Genomic DNA, 11,397 nt, shown 5'->3' on the forward strand with positions numbered 1-11,397 from the left:
GTAACTGAGGCCCAGAAATATGAGATAATTTCTACTAGTGATTATGGAACTGAGATTTAAATATAGGTCTCTTTAATTTCCTAGCCAGTGCTCCTTTCATAAGAACAGGGTTCAATGAACTTTTTCTTAAAGGCCAGATAATAAATATTTTAGGCTTTGTGGGCTATATGGTCTTCTTGCAAATGTTCTGCTAGTTTGGGCCATTGTATCACAAAAGCAGCCACAGACAATACGTAAATGAATGAGCTTGGCTGTGTTTCAGTAAAACTTGATTTACACAAGGTGGCCCTCAGACCATAGGTTGCCTGCCCCTGCATTTGGAACATTGAGCTTTTGCTATGTGCCACTTAAGTACACACTTTTTCTTCAGTGGCGGGGTCTGTTAGTCATTCATCTGGGGGAAGAGTAGTAAGGCTTATAATTTGCATATAATTTGGGAATGGGGCCAGGGAGCATTAGTTTAGATTAAATAGAGTGCAGTTGGTTTTTGGACTACCTTCTATGATATTTCAGAAAAAAATTGCCTTTTTTTAGCTCTCATACTCAGACTCATATTGGGATCAACTTGAATTCTGCTAGCCCACCACTGATCGTCTACAGTGAACTGGACTTGGACTTTCTTGTTAGCAGAAATCATCTTGAGGGTTGAATAATTTGTTATCTATGTGATCATACATCCAGAACACCACCAGGGCTACACTGTGGGGGTACTGTTCTACCTAGAAGAACTTGGAAGCATTTCATGTTGTCAAAGTGACCATGGGAGACCTGGAAGGAATGGGAGACTCTTCTTGTTCATGAGGCTTTTCTAGATTACTCAGACATCAAAAATAAAAATAACCTCAAATTTTGAATATGGCTGCTCTCATTGATCTGATCTCTTCTTCCTGTTTTCCTTGATTAAAATTTAAAGAAAGGGAAAGATGGTGAGGTAGGTTTCTGCTTATACCTCCAGCTGCTTCTGTTTTTTTTCTCCTCCTTCTTCTGTAGGTGAGACAGGATGAAAGGCTAAGAGTGATCTGTACTGGAGAGGCTGCCTTGGCTGTGACTCCTGGAGGGAATTGAGAAGAATTTGTGCTGTGTAGCTCTCCCGGGTCATCTTGACAGTTTTTATTCTTCCCAAAAGTGTAGTAACATGCAGCTTCATATCCTCACCAGTGCAAGCACTCATACCTTTAGTGGGCTCACTGGCAACAAAACTTCCTAGTGGGGGTCCTGCTGCATTTATGAATAAAGTCCCACAAGTCTCACTCTGCAGTTCCCAAATCCAGAAAGCTCTGAAAGCCTCGTGTTTTTTGTAACTCGTTTGTCATTTGACCTGAAGTGAACTGTCATGAGACTATTTATAGTCTTTATTTACCTGCATAGGACATGTATCACTGCAAAAATATTGATATGTTTGATTGTGTATTGCTACCCCAAATTCTGTTCAAGGGGTTATATTATATACACTGTGAGCACTACTTTCCTAAAGTCCAAAAAATTCTGTACTCCAGAATACAACTGGCCTCTAGAATTTTAGACAAGGGATTATGGACTTGTCCTTAATATTATAGGATAATAATGATAGCCCATGGCTATAGTACATTTACTGTGTACCAGAAATTATGCTAAAATGTTTTCATTTTTAACCTATAATACCATATGAGGTAGATATTGTTATTTGCATTTTGCAGATGAGAAGACTGGTGCTGAAAGAAGTCAGGGGACTTGTTCAAGGTGACAGAACTAGTAAGATTTCTGGGACTTGAACCTGGGTCTTTATGCAACACACTGGGAGCTGGGTAGGAAAAGATGGACACACACGGCTGCTACCTTAACACTATATGGACCAATGCCCAAGCTATCTAGGCCTAGCTAATCTAATCTTGAAATTTGTTCACTATTAACCTAGGGCTTCCTTTGTCTCCGCCCTGAAGGTCCGTATGGTCTGGTTGGAGGAACAGGTAGGTATATCAGAGGACAATGCACAATTGCACATTGTAGAATAGGAAATAATTCAGTGCAAAATTGCAGCATAGGAATTTGTATAAATGCTGTAGTGTCGAGAAGGAAAAATTGTTAGGGTGTGCTTAGTTGGAGAGGACTTAACAGAGAAGTGGAATTAAATAGAGCCATGAAGAATCAGAAGGGGTAAGCTGCAAAGGGTTCTGAGAAGCCTCTCTTCTTTTCTGTTCCTCCCTTTCTGGGCAGCACTAATAGATGAGAAGATTTAGTCTCTCCTAAGTTTCTTTACAGAGCACAGTATTACCCCTGGACCAAGTATGTTTAGGGGCAGGAGGGGAATGTGTTGACAGGTAGGGGAGGTTCTTCTCAATTCCCTTGCCTATTTCCAAAATCCTGGCTTTAATTGAGGTTTTTTATTTCCCTCCTGTGTCCTTGAGAGGAGAGCCAGAAGAGATTATTGGATTCAGATTTGGTGACTTCTGTTTCCTTTTTTGGCTAAGTGCTTGGTGCTGCCACCAAGTGATGCCTCCTTTTAGAGGCTGTCCATTCTTCCCTGGTTCTCCTTGCAGTGTTGTCCTGTTGGTGAATTCCTCCATTGTAATTTAAAAAGACAGGTGCCTCTGTTGTAAGTAGAAAAGCTACAGTGAGCAATGCTAAGCAAAAGCAAAAAACCTTAGGAAAGCTTATTTCAAGAAGATTTATGTGGACTGTGGAGTAAATGGTGTCCTTGATGCATGTAATTAATGGCATTTCTTCCTAAATATGTGTTTATGTATATGCAAGGGCAACAAAGTATATTGGAAATAACTCAGATTTGAGTATGAACCCTCTGCATTCCTGTCTTGGCTTTGCCACTTACACATTTGAGCAGGTACCTTTCTTTCTCTGAACATACTTCCTCTTCTGTAATAAGTGGGTCTGTGCTTGCTGGTTAGCTCCAGTTGGTTAGAGTGCGCTGTTGATAACACCAAGGTCCAAGACTTGATCCCTGTTACTGGACAGCTGCCGGAAAACAAACAAACAAACAAAACCAAAATGGGTCTGATGATACCTACTGCACTGTGTTATGAGGTTTCAGTGAACCAGTGCATATAAGGTGCCAGTGTAGTGCTTTGTATGTAGCATACAGTTAGTAAAAGGAAGTTGATGAAGATATTATGTACTTATTGGACCAAATGATAACAAGATCTGTAGAAAATTAACTTTTATGTGGGACTGAGGTTGCTATCTTCCTATAGCCCTGCCATTTTGCCGGTGCCCCAAAACAGAGGCCTCAGATCTTTTGTAATAAGATATGAATCCTTGAGTAGTGCAGTGTGGATAATAAAGTCCCCGAGTAGAGCAGCAGCTGACCGGGAATTCTGTGAAGGGTGAGTTTAAATCCTAAAGGTATAAACTGATCCATTGATTAAGGACCCCTCTTTTAGGAGGATTCCACTTGTTCTTTTCATTTTTAACACTTAACACTTTGACTTGTTTCAGAAAACTAAAATTTAAGTAAAGATACATATAATAGAAGAAATCATAAATTGAATGTCAAAGCAAAAAGAAAAACAGTTGGGGTGAGAACATGGAGCCACCAATGAGGCTGATAAGTAGATGATAGCTAATGTTTACTAATAAATAACATTTATTAAGCACTAGTTTTGTGCCAGACAATGTTAAGTGCTTTGCATGCGATGCCTCATTCAATAATGAGGTAGGTGCTATATGATAAGCCCTGTGATTATTCCTGTTTTTCAGCTGGGGACACTGCCTAAGGGAAGTGAAAAAACTTGCCTGAGGTTACATGACTAGAGAGTATCAGAGGCAGGATTTTAATCTAGATAGTCTGACTTTAGAGCCCACCTCTGAAGCAATATGTAATACTTTCTTTATCTTTATAATTTTTCAGCAGTATTAATAGTTGCATATATTGGAGCATAAAGGGTGTAACAGTTAATGATTACTATAGCAGACTGGATCCTGAGTGAGAGAGAAGCAACTCATTTTGTACCTAATAAGCAAATAAACAAAAAATATTTAAGATCAGCGTATTTAAAATAGTTTTTTGGTATTAGTGGAACGTGACCATATGTACATTTAAGTTTTTTATTTTGGAAAATATTCATCTTTATCTTTATAATTTTTCAGCAGTATTAATAGTTGCATATATTGGAGCATAAAGGGTGTAACAGTTAATGATTACTATAGCAGACTCGATCCTGAGTGAGAGAGAAGCAACTCATTTTGTACCTAATAAGCAAATAAACAAAAAATATTTAAGATCAGCGTATTTAAAATAGTTCTTTGGTATTAGTGGAACGTGACCATATGTACATTTAAGTTTTTTATTTTGGAAAATATTCATACCTACAGGAAAATTCAAAAAACAGTGCAAAGAATTTTCTTGTATGTTTCACCCAGACCCCATTGTTAATTTTTTACCCCAGTGTTAACAGACCCCTGTGCTCCTTGTTTTATCATCCTCTCTATATGCTTATTATTATGTTTTTGAACTGTTTGAGAGTAAGTTGTTAGATACAGTGATCTATTGCTCCTAAATACTTGTGTGTATTTCTTAAAAACAAGGACATTCATTTACGTAATCTTAGTATAGTTATCTAAATCAGTATTAAGATTGATAAACTAATGTCTCACCGACAAGCCTTATTCAAATTTCACTTACTGTCCTACTAATGTCCTTTACAGAAAAAGTTTAAAAAGTTCTTTTCCTGATCCACAATCCAATGCAAGAGCACATGTTGTATTTAGGTCTCATGTCTATGTAGTTCCATTTACTCTGAACAGTTCGTCATCAGTCTTCCCTTGTCTTTCTAGACTTAATACTTTTGAAGAATACAGGCCACTTTGTAATTTGTATAGTCCTTCAGTTTGAGCTTCTTTGATGGTTCTTCCTGCCTAAATAAAGGTTGTTCACTTTTGGCAGGAATACCCCCAGATGTGACGTTGTGTCCTCAGTGCATCATATTAGGAGGCACATGACATCTTTTTATCCTACCTGGTAAAAGAGGTATTTGCCAGGGTTCTTCAAAAAGTTACTCTTTTTTTTTTTTCTTTTTGTAACTGTTATGTTGTGGGGGCATACTTTGAGACTAGGCAAATATCCTGTTTCTGTCAAACTTGTACCTACTTGTTTTAGCATCCATTGATAATTCTTGCCTAAAACAATTATTACTATGCTGACTGCCAAAGTGTGATTTATTTCCTTCCTTCCTCCCTCCCTCACTCCCTCCCCCTTCTCTCTTTCTCCCTCCCTCCCTTCCTCCTTTCTTCTCTTTCTTCCTTCCCTCCCTCCCTCCCTTCCTTCTTTCTTTCTTCCTTCTTCTCTCCCTCGCTCCCTAACTTCCTTCTATTTTTAACATGTATTTGTATGTCTTTATGGGGTATACTGTGTCATTTCAATACATGCATGTACTGTGCATTGATTCATTTAGTGTAGATATCTTAGCCTTGTACAAAGGGTGATTTTCTAATTCTAACATTCCTTCTTTATTATTTGGCCTCATATATTTTTGAGCTCTATATCCTATGTTTATTTGTATAGATAGAACGAAGTGTATACTTTGATAGTTATCCCAAGGAGGAACTACTGCGAAGGAAGAAAAAATGTTTTAAGTTAATTAATTATTAATTAATTAATATTTAAATTATTTAGGTGCATTTATATTCACAAATTATTTAAGGTAACCTAATAATTTAATGAACTCATAATAAAATAATGTGATGAAGTTCAGTTTGGACTCTGGGTTTCCTGGCAGCTAAAGTAGAAATGGAGAGATGGTCAGCTATAAGTTTTCATAATTATTATAATGGGAATATAAAAAGGCTCATAGTAGCAAAACGTCTTCCTGCATTTAGCAGATTTTAAAGGACACTTTGCAGGAGAAGAAAAAAGCAAATGTGGAAAAGGATGACACAGAGGAGAATACTTAGATCCAGGTTATTCAGCAGTAGACAGAACTTACCAGCTGAGGCCTTGGGCTAAGGGGGAACCGTCAGAAAGTATCAGAGTAAAAAGAAAACCAAAAGCTTGGTAGACCCCACCTAGTTATCTTTTTACAGGGAGAGTCTGTGTCAATGACCACGGTAAAGAATCCAGAGAAATCAGATAAAAATGGCTTGAAGTAAAGAATGAGAGGTCAGCCTGGAGGAATTATCTGAGCTACAGTGGCTTTTTACATGGAATTTTGGATAGGGCAGAGGGAGCTGTTAAACAGGACTTTTCCACTGTGGGCCAAATGGATGAAGTTATAGATGGGGAGGAAATTCTTTGTGCAAGGTTTGATGCCTGGTAGGAATCTCTGTGTTTAATCATTCTTAAAAGCTTTGTGGATGAGAGGACTCTTTAGGATGAGATAACTGAGCAGACTGTTACAGAGGATGTTGCAGGTGTCATTGATAGAGCTAATATTCCGAGATTGAAGTGGGCTGGTCATACACCAACTAAGCTCAGCAAGTTTCCCAGATAGAGGAGCCTAGAGGAGCAATTTGACAAGACTGCCCTGTGGTACCTTAGTAAGACCTTGTTACTGACTCACACGGCAAAGGAAGGCATCGAAGGATCTCAGGGAGAGCTGAGACCCAGGCACAGCCAGCACTGAGGGCTGAAGATTGATTGCCTGAGGAGTTAGAAATCTGATGAAGGTGGTATGGACTAGAACCAAGGGGAAAGTGAGGGAGAAGCAAATTTGAGTAATGACATTAGGGAGGAGGACAGGGTGGTTTTTGGTATTAGTTTGGACATATGAAGGACTGGGATGAATTTGAGAATTGTTCAAGATTTCAGGCTTCAGAACACAATTTATTGGCTGTAGGTAGACTTGTAAAAGAAAAAAGATGGCCAAGTTCTTTTCCTGCGCAATGCATTTGATTTTTTTTTGATTTAGAGAAGGTATTTTAAGAATAAAAACCACCAAATGATGTTTAAGAACATGTAGAAGAATAGCTGTGGAGATGTCTTTGTCTTTGACTTCTTACTTTGGCTTATCGTTCTAAGCCTTATGTGCTTTGTGATTTATACACATATGCTGGGAACAGACTATTCAAATACATTTCTTGAGGCTGCTTAATTGAAGTTTTTTTGCAAATGCTGATTTTAAGAAATAATTTTGTTTTTATTATAGTAAAAGTGATATGTGCCTATTGTATAAACACGAACAAACAGAAGTTATGGTGAAAAAAATTGAAAATCACTCAATCTTTTGCCTCAAGAAAACTATTTTACTGTTTGCATTCATAGAAAAAAGATGGAAAGAATGTTTATGTAAGACTGATCGTACTACAAATGCTATTTTGGCAGACCTTTTTTAGGTTAAATATGTGTAATGATCGTCTTTCCAATCAATAAATTATTTCACTTATACAATGATTTAAAATAATTTTAATGCAATATTCTCTTCTGTGAAGGTTTAGCCATCATTTCTTTATCCATACTTGGTTGCTAACATCTAGGCTGTTTCTAGTTTTTTTGTCATAAGTATCACTGCACCTAATATCCTGTACATAACCTATGTTTCTACTTGCTTGCGTTTCTCTCTGCTGAAAGTCCTGAAAGGTTGAATTGCTGGGTCACAGTTTGCCAGATTGCCCACCTCTCAGTGGTGCATGAATGCCTCCTTACCTACCACTCCTGGTGTTACCTTTTGTCTTGATATTTTCTTTTTGAGTAGGCAAAAGGTATCTGTTTGTTGCTAGAAGCAAAATTGGAGAATATTTCTTCCACTTCTAAACTTTCAGATAAGAGCAAATTTTAAGAGAAAATAATTAATTTTATCAACCCCATTTCCCCCTTACATGATTGATGAAAATTGGTTCTGTCTGGGGTGTATTAAACATTAGCAGAGAAGCAGATGTCTATAGTAAGTAGAAGGAAGTCCTGACACTTTGACAAGGTCTACTTTGAAATGAGTTAGAAAAGTTGGGTCTCTCTATTGTTGTTATTTAATCCCCTTATCTTTTTTCCTCCACAAAATGAGAATAATATTGATTTATCTCTCAAGAGAGTTTTGAGGGAAAAAAAACATCAAATTCATTTCTTTGGAATATTCCTTTCCTTTTTCCAAGTGCTTTCACACCTACTATAACCTAATGTCAGCTCGTCTTAATGGAGCTAAAGTGGAAGATGCTAAATAATGCTGAATAGATAGTAATTTTGTTTTTGTTTGGCAGTGAGAAGTAGGGGTGTGATCCTATTTGATTCTTCATATGATTCTAGCCTAACCTAAAAAATGCTTTTCAAAAAAGAGCTTTTTAAAGAAAATGACTGTTAGTAATCTTCACGATCATGGGAGGTAAGTCGGATGGACTTTGTATTGAACAGAATCTCAGTTGAAATCAGTTTAAGCTGAAAAGGGGTGTTATTGGGGCAGGTCACTTGTCAGGGTGGTGGTTGAAGTCACTGTAGGGACAGCACTGGGCACTTGAGTGGGGAGGACTGTGCTTTCATCTGCTTGGTGGTTTTGTCTGGAACACAGGCCTCTCCCCAGTGTTGCACACCTGTTCACTGGGCACCGTCTCACATGTTGCAGCTCCACCAGGAGAATGAAGGGTCTCTTTCTTCCCATTGTGGAGTAAAACAACCACAAACCCCAAACCCACAAACCCTTGACCCACTCATTGTGGCCAGAGAAGCATGGCTATGCAAGAAAATGGTGGCTCCCACTTGTATCAGGGACAGAGTAAGGAGGATCAGTTCCCCTAAAAGAAAGTGGGCTTCTGGGGGCACATGGCCCAAGTGTGACCATTGGGAGAATCATGAATTTGACCAGAACTTCATAGTTTAGATTACTTAGGAGATCATGGGAGTTTAGTGGGAAGATTCAAACATTGGGATCAGAGGCCCAAGTTTGCATCACAGTTCTTATTATTTGTGTGGCTTTAGGCATGACATTGAGCCTCTGTTTCCTGTCTGTAGGAGGAGACTACTGCATACTTCAGGGTGGTCAGGAGTGAGAGACATGAAGCATGACCAAGCATTCCACAGTGCTTGGCATCGTGTGTCTCTGTGTTTGTATGATGATCCGTTATTATTTGGGCTTTTAGCTATGTGATCAAGTGAGAACTTTTCCATCTTCCCCAGCCCCTTTAAACCAAAGGACTTATCCTTACTGATTATTATAATAAATTTTGGAATTCTAGTACCAAAATACCAGTATTTTTATGAGTATTATGCCATTCTTTATGTTAAAAATGGAAACTCTGAATCATTTATGTATTGATATACATAAAAAGTTATAATACTGCATTAACATTTCAAATGTGCACTCACCACATACCTGTCCTGTTTAAAACCATTCCCAGGTTGTAACTAGGAAATAGGCATTGAAACTAGTGAAGTTGAGCCTCTTATGTTTATTCATCACTTACATTTTTCTGAGAGCCAGACTGGGCCCTTTACCTCTGTGAGAGGTCCCAAATGGAGTAGTTTTAAAGTTAGTAAGGAAGGGGAGATGGTAAGGAAATTCAGAAGGGGATATGGTAGGGGATTAGGAAAGGGAAAGCTTCTGGCCTAATCTCCAGCCCTCCTCTGGATCCGGGCCGTCTCCCTGTTCTCAGCAATAGATTCTCTGCACTCCTCTTTTTCCCTTCAGGTCCAGATCTGTTCTCTTAGGGCCAGGTCTTTCCTCTCCTGTGATAATTTTTTTTAGCCAGGATCAGCTGATTTGCCCAGCCATGCTACTTTGAGAGAAGTATGTTCAGAGCATGTGGGAGATGCCAGTTCTCTTCACAGTGAGTATTGCGTGGGGGCCGACTGTGTGCTACCAGCCCAGTCCTGAGGGTTGGCTCTGTTTGGGACCCTGCTACATTAATGTTCAGCTGTTCATATAACATGAATGAGGAGGATTTAGACTTACAGGACCCCAAAGCTCAAGCAAATGTGGGCACAATTAAAACATATGCATATATACAGATTGAGCATAGTTTAGTTCAAGAAAACCTTACATCTGTGCATAGAGATAAATCTGGTGTGACATATGCCAAACTGTCAGTAGAGTCATTTTTAGGTCAGGGAAAGGGGGGCGGGGAATATTATAGGGGTATGTTTATCTACTACTTTATTAAGTTTTTTATTTTTGGAAATTTAAAAAATAATACAACTGGCATTTAAAATTTTTCTTTCTTTTTAAAGAATACTATAGGGCCCTCAAAAATGTTAGTTTTGTGCGCAAGTCATCTTTATATTAGGTATGTGTTTGTTTATTTTCTGCCCAGGTCTGTTATCTTTAACTAAAGGAGCAAGTGGAGTGGTCATGTTGAATGTGGCAGAACGAGAAGCCATCTAGAAGTTACTATTTTTTTTTTGTAGGTAACTGTGCTCTTTAAAGAAACCTCGAGTGCTTGGTAGAAAGATTTATTTTTATAGATGAGATCTTGATCCTTTTCTTTAAAGAAATTGATCTTTTTTTGTTTTGTTTTGTTTTGTCACCATCTCCAAAATTAGGTACACCCTAGGTAGGGGACGCACTTCCAGAAATGCGACCACCGACAAAGGAGAGCTAATGTACTTAGTCTCTGTGGAGTTGTGTTCTAAATTGTACTTTGGCAATTTCTTTCTTTACCTTCTACATTCTCTGAAATTGTGACCTACCTCTGGCTATTACACTATTGTTTTTTGTGACTTGCTGGCAGATGCTCCCAAGCTGTAGAGATGTTTAGAAAGCACTTGCGATGTTGGGGCTTCCAGTTATCAATTTCTCGTTGCTGCTCTTCTTTCCCCTCTTTTCTTTGAAGGTGACTTCAGCTCTGTAAAATAGGCAATTTGTAATAGAAAAGTTAAAGAGCCTAGAGTCTGGAGTCCGACTGTTTGGGTGAGAATCTGCATGCCTCCCTTACTCTTTCCCTCACTAGCTTTGTGATGCTGGGTAGGTTATTTAACCTCTCTCTAGGCATTAATTTTTCATCTGTAAAATGGAGTCAGTATTGATCTCATAGGGTACTTGTGAGAGTAAAAGAGTTCATAGAAAGTGGTTGACATATAAGTGCTGACTTATACTAAGTACTTAACTAGCTTTGTGATTATTTTATAGCATTCAGTGTAATATTCTTCTTTCATTTCTTTGTGGTTGGCTCAGCACCATCACTGTCTGCCTTTGTTTACCTGTTATGGATTTAAATTGTCCCTGAATAGCCAAACAGTGGCAGAAAGAGAGGCCTCAGAGGAATAAACAGTCCGTTTGCAGAGCAGCCTCATTTCAGGAGATAGTAGTTGAGGGAGCATTGGCTAAGTGTCTTTCCAGTGTAGTGGGTGAAAGTTTACAGGGCCAAGTCTCTCAGTACATTAAAATGTGTACTAAAATGTATTGTGGGGTATGTATCCCATGGGGTTTTTTTGTGTGTTTTTTTCAAAGGAAACTAATTTGGAAACAGGCAGTCGTCTCTGTGTGGTACATTACCACCTGGAGGCATTTCCCCCTGACCTGCCCCCTCCCGCCCCCCCTTCCCCCTCTT

General features: G+C 38.6%; 1 protein-coding gene and 1 pseudogene across 1 annotated transcript in view; both read left to right on the plus strand.

Annotated features, from left to right (window-relative positions):
- Window positions 1-11,397, plus strand: part of LOC103602500 (CLIP-associating protein 1-like) — a gene marked incomplete at its 3' end in the record, with an annotated part of 123,122 nt that overhangs the window by 36,038 nt on the left and 75,687 nt on the right. The window lies entirely within an intron of this gene.
- LOC103602501 overlaps window positions 1,926-11,397 on the plus strand; it is a 10,380-nt pseudogene continuing 908 nt past the window's right edge.

The sequence above is a fragment of the Galeopterus variegatus genome, unplaced genomic scaffold, assembly GCF_000696425.1.
Source record: "Galeopterus variegatus unplaced genomic scaffold, G_variegatus-3.0.2 Scaffold4173, whole genome shotgun sequence".
NCBI classification, from domain to species: domain Eukaryota; kingdom Metazoa; phylum Chordata; class Mammalia; order Dermoptera; family Cynocephalidae; genus Galeopterus; species Galeopterus variegatus.